This window comes from Poecile atricapillus, chromosome 7 (assembly GCF_030490865.1).
Source record: "Poecile atricapillus isolate bPoeAtr1 chromosome 7, bPoeAtr1.hap1, whole genome shotgun sequence".
In the NCBI taxonomy this organism is placed as follows: domain Eukaryota; kingdom Metazoa; phylum Chordata; class Aves; order Passeriformes; family Paridae; genus Poecile; species Poecile atricapillus.
This window is the reverse complement of record NC_081255.1, coordinates 9,750,721-9,756,253: the sequence shown is the minus strand read 5'-3', so window position 1 is coordinate 9,756,253 and position 5,533 is coordinate 9,750,721.

Genomic DNA, 5,533 nt, shown 5'->3' with positions numbered 1-5,533 from the left:
CTTTTCCCTATTTTCAGCTGTGGCCAGATAAATTTTTAAGTTGCTCCTTTTCTGATTTCAAAGCAGTATATTCTACATCTGCCATTTTTTAGGAGAGAGGATGCTCTGATTTCCTTTTGCACACAAGATCAGCGAGCCCTCAGTATTGCACCAACAATTTCTTTATTGTTGTTTTTCCAACATTTTTGGGTCCATTCTATTCCCTCTGAGGATGGTGCAGAGTTGTATTATTATTAAAATAATAATAATATGCAGAAACTTAGCAAGGTGTCCCTGGTTTGGGACAAGGGAGAGAAGAGTATCCCATTGACTGTCTCCAAGGTATTTTTGCATATTATGTCACAGGTTAATGTGCTTTTTTGGGTGTTTTGCCTCCAGGGATATAATGAATTAGGATATCACGCCCCTGGCTACTGTTGCTTCCTTAAGTGTTGTGCATCTTGAGTCTCGGATGTCTCTGGGTGTCACAGGTACAACAGGTACAGGGTGTTGCAGGTACAACACCTCTGGGTGCTTTGTCTCGGGGTATCACACTGGTTATGGTGTCTGGCAGGGCGCACAGCCACACCTGACCGGTGCTGGTGTCTCACTGTGCCTCAGTTTCCCTCCATGACAGTCCCAGGGCCCCTACCATGGCTTGTGCCACAGAAACGTGCTGGCCCTCCTTGGCTTTTGGGGCTCAGCCCTGTGTGTGTGGGCTGGGCACTGTGCCCACACTGGTGCTGGGGTGAGTGCCCACCTCCCTGCTCATGGGACCCCACCAAAAACCCGTTCAGGCTGACATTAGAAAACGAACATTCTGATTTCTTTATAAGGAAAAAAACCCCCAACAATCCAGGGCTTTTTTAAAATTTGTCAGGGTTTCTCTTTCTCTCTTTCCTTTAAATCATGGAATGACTCACACTCCTGAGCTGAAAATAAACCCGATTACGAGCTGGTGAGCCGTGACAGCGCGGAGGAACAGGGTCCCTCCGAGAGCAGCCGGGGCCAGCGTGGCCCCAGATCCTGCCCTGGGGGCAGCGGGGGTCTGCTCTGGGGGCTCAGGTGGCCCTGACAGAGCTGCTAATGGAGCTAAAGTGCTGCTGAGGGGACACTGCCATCTGCACAGCCCCCAGGGCCTGGCGTCTTTGCACTCAGAGCCGCTGCCCGGCGGCTGCCGGGACACACACGTGTGTCCCCACGTGTGTCCGGACACCGGTGGCACCTCCCCGTCACCCTCCCGGTCCCTCCGGCACAGCGGGGGTGGCACTGGTGGGGGGACCCGGCCTGGACCCCCGGTGTTATGGGTGACACGGCCGTGTGCTGCTCTCCGCAGGGACCCCTGCAGCAGCGACACTGTGCCAGCCGTGGTCCCCGGAGCCAGACACATGGAGGGTAAGGCACCCCGAGAGCCCCCCGGTTCCCCTGAGTGGCCCGCATCGCCCCAGGGGTGGCCGCTGGCTTTCTGGGCATCCCCTGGGCTCTGCTCTCCTCGGAGGCTTCGCTCGCCTGACTGCTGCTCGCCCTTGCTCCCTGCCAGCTTCCCAAGAAGGGCTGTGGGGTGAAGGTGATGAGGAGCCTGTGCCAGCCCAGCCGAGGGGCTCCAGTGGTCCCCCGGGTGCCCAGCCCCAGCCGGACCCCCTGGTGCAGACGTGTCTCCTCCGGGATCTGGAAATGAGTCCCCTCGCCCACACACAGACCCTGCGCGACTTCGAGCAGGTGAGACGGTGAGGCGCTGGGACCCGGCATGGCACCGCCAGGGCCCTCCCGGGACCCGGCATGGCACCGCCAGGACCTTCCCGGGACCCCTCCCAGCACCGCAGGGCCCTCCTGGCCCTGCTGCAGGATTAATGCCGGGTGTGTCTCGGTCCCAGCGAGGTGTGAGCGCAGGAGGGGTGGCGGAGCAGGCGGTGCTGGCACAGGGAGAGGGGGCCGAGCCCGGCCGGGCGCCGCGCTCCCCTCACCGCCCTCACGGCTGTGGCGCGTGGAGGCCTCGGGGGCTCGGGTTTCACCAACCCGCTGTCCCCGCTCCAGCGATTCCTCAAATAGCTCTGGGAGGCGGAAAAAAAAAAAAGAGGAAAGGGAGAGCAGCGGGGCCAGCGACGGGAGCTGCGGACGGGCAGGGAGCCTAGGCTGTGTCCCGGCGGCGCCATGTGAGGGGTGCCGGGATGCCCGCCCCATGGAGCGCCGGCCATGGCTAACGGGTACCGCACGCTCTCGCAGCACCTCAATGACCTCAAAAAGGAGAATTTCAGCCTCAAGCTCCGCATCTACTTTCTGGAGGAGCGCGTCCAGCAGAAGGGCGAGGACAGCCGGGACGATGTCTACCGGCGGGTGAGTGCCTGTAGGGGACGGGGTGAGGGGCTTTCCTCTCTTTTCTGGGAGGGAATGGGTGAGGGGAGTGTAGCCAGCGGGGTGCCAGGGAGGGCTTCGGGCGCTGGGGCTGGGGGAGCTGCTGTATGGGAGTTTGCCCCTCGTTTCCTTTGACAGGAGCGGGGAGAGGGTTGGGGAGGGTGTCCCCAGCTCGGTGGGGTGCCCAGAGTGGGTGACAGTGCAAGTTTTGGTGGCAGGCAGATGGAGTGGATACACCCCATCCCGGCGCCGACAGGCTGAAATACCGCCCGTGCCACTCACTGACAGGAGCACCCGGAGCTCTGCCGTGGCGTGGGGAACCCCCACGCCACTTGTGCTTCATACCCATGGGCAGCGGGGCTGGGGTGTCCAGGCAAGCGTGAGGGCATCCTACCCACCTCCTTCCTGCTCCACAGAACATTGAGCTGAAGGTGGAGGTGGAGAGTCTGAAGCGGGAGCTGCAGGAGAAGCAACAAGCCCTGGACAACACATGGTGAGTGGGGCTGGCCAAGCCCCTCACCCCGGGGCAGACATGGTGCCCATGCCCCACCTGTGGTGGCTTTGTGGGCATGGGGGTGTCTGCCTGCACCCTGCAGGTGTAGGCAGTAGAGGGGCCTGCAGTGGAGCTGGAGGGGTTTGCAATGGGGCTGGGTACCCACAGGGCTCCTCTTACAGCCCTGGCGCCAGCCAAAAATAAAGGACAGCACCTGTTTGGTGGGGGAGGGCAGCGCCATGCCCAGGGGCCATGGCATGGGTGTCTCACCGTGGGGCATTGATGGCAGGGGGGCCAGTGGCACAGCAGCTGGCCAGCCCCTGGTTTTGGGAGTGTGTGGGGAGTGCTCTGGTGGGTCAGAGCCTAAACATGGCCTGGTGCTGCCAGAGGAGCCATGTCCCCAGGGCAGGACATGGTGGGAGCCAGGCTGTGGGCACCTGGAATGGTACAGATCACCCAGCCCAGCTGGTTTGAGGTGGAGGCTGTCACAAAGGCAGTGCTGCACACTGCCAAGCCATGCCATGCTGCAGCAGGCTGTGGCACACTGTGCTGTGCCAGGCCATGCCATGGGAGATGCCATGGGAGATGCCATGCTGTAGCAGGCTGTGGCACACTGTGCTGTGCCCAGCAGGGTGGCTGCAGAGAACCAGACGAGCCGCAGCCAGGCCGCGCTCCGGCAGCAGTATGAGGAGCGGCAGCGGGAGTCGGAGCATGTCTACGAGCTCCTGGAGAACAAGATCCAGCTCCTGCAGGAGGTGAGTCAAGGGATGGTGGGGGCTAGGGAGGAGCCAGGGGCTGCTGCCTGGGGGCTCACCCTGCTGCCATGCAGGAGGCCAGGCTGGCACGGAGTGAGGCCGAGCAGGCCACAGCGCTGGCCAGAGCCGAGGCAGAGAGATGCCAGGAGCTGACAGGGAAGCTGAAGGAAGCAACGAGGACAAAGCTGGAGGACAGGAGCAACAATGGCTGTGGCTCCATGGCCCAGAGGTAGGTGTCCAGGACATGTCTCTATGCTGCCATCCTGTGCTGTGCCAGTTCTTAGGGACTGCCAAGGGGCTCCTTGTGATATGCATGACTGAGGGGCTGTACGTATCTGGGGGTTGCAGGGGTCCCCCCAGTGGGGGAGAGCTGGGCTGTGGGGAAGGGGGAGCAGTCCTGAGGCTGCTCTGCTTTGCCCCAGAGATTGACCTTTGTCCGCTGTCCCCAGTGTCACCATCTCAGGGCCAACCCAGTGCTTGAGCATCCCTTTTGTCAATTTCAGGAGGATTGAAGAGCTGACCCAAGAGCTGGCTGCCAGCAACCAGCTGGTGGAAATGCTGTCAGCAGAGAAGCGTGACCTGCAGCAGTGCCTGGAGGGGTCTCCGGTCATGGAGGGGCAGGTAAGTGGGAAAAGGTGGGGAGACCCCAGGAAGGAGCACATCCATCCGGGGCTTGGCTGGTTGTTGTCATCCCTGTCCCCTTCTGGGGCTGTGGCCAGGGCTATGCCATGTTCAGCCTGGCAGGGTCAGGTGATTTCCAGGAGGAGCAGGGAGGCTCAGAGGACGCGGTGTGAGCTGCCAAGGGACAGACCACCAGCCTGTGCTGTCCTTCTGTGGGCGTTGGTGCCGCTTGCTCCTGTCTGCCTGTTAGATCCCAAGTCTTAAAATACTCCTGGCAGCCTGGCATGGTGCCAGGCAGGATTTCGGGGCTGTGAGAGATCAGAGCGGCATGTTCCTGGCAGCTGCACAGCTCTGCCCATGCTGCTTGTTGTCCCCAGCAGCCAGGGGCCATCGATGCATGAGCTGCCTGTGCAGTGGTCCTGCAGAGACCCTGCTGTGTGCCCACCGGCTGGCATGGGCTGCTGTGCAGGTGCTGGTGGCACTGTGCTGTGGGGACATGTCCATTCACACATGGGCTGCTGTGCAGGTGCTGGTGGCATTGTGCTGTGGGGACATGCCCAGTCACACATGGGCTGCTGTGCAGGTGCTGGTGGCACTGTGCTGTGGGGACATGCCCAGTCACACTGCCCGCTGGGGCTGGCCACTGGGGCAGGCTGGCACTGCGACCTGGCTCTGGGATGGAGATATGGCCCTGGGGTGAGGATCCGGCACTGGAACAAGGATCCGGCACTAGGATAGGTGCTGGCATTGGGACAGAGACGTGGCACAGACGCCGGGGTGGGGACCTGGCACTGGGACAGGGACGTGGCACAGGCACTGGAGTAGGGACCTGGCACTGGGACGGGCACTTGCATTGGAGCCAAGCACTGGTGTGTGTGTGTGTGGTTGTGTGTGTGGCTCTGGCACTGAGACCGGACCCCTGCGCTGTCGCGTCGCGATCCATCGCTGTCGTTGTCTCTGTCACGACCCCCGGCGCTGCCCGTGTGCCCGGGCTTGGCGCGGGCCGCCACTGCGCATGCGTAACGAGGGCGTAGCAACTACAAATCCCGGCAGGCATTGCGGGTGCTGCGCATGCGCGGGAGGCTGGGCTCGGCCGCCATCTTGAAATCTGAGCCAGAAGCCGGGCGCTGCCGTGGCAGGAGCATCATCGGCTCGGGGCGGCGGGGCCGGGGCGGGACGGGACGGACAGGGGCGGCCCGCGGTGAGGGGCAGCCCCGGGGCCGGGGGCCGTGAGGAGAGAGGGGACAGCATCGGGGGGTCGAGCTGTGAGGAGAGGGAGCAGCATCGGAGGGGCGGGGGGGGGCCAGGCTGGACAAGGGGGCAGCCCAGGTGC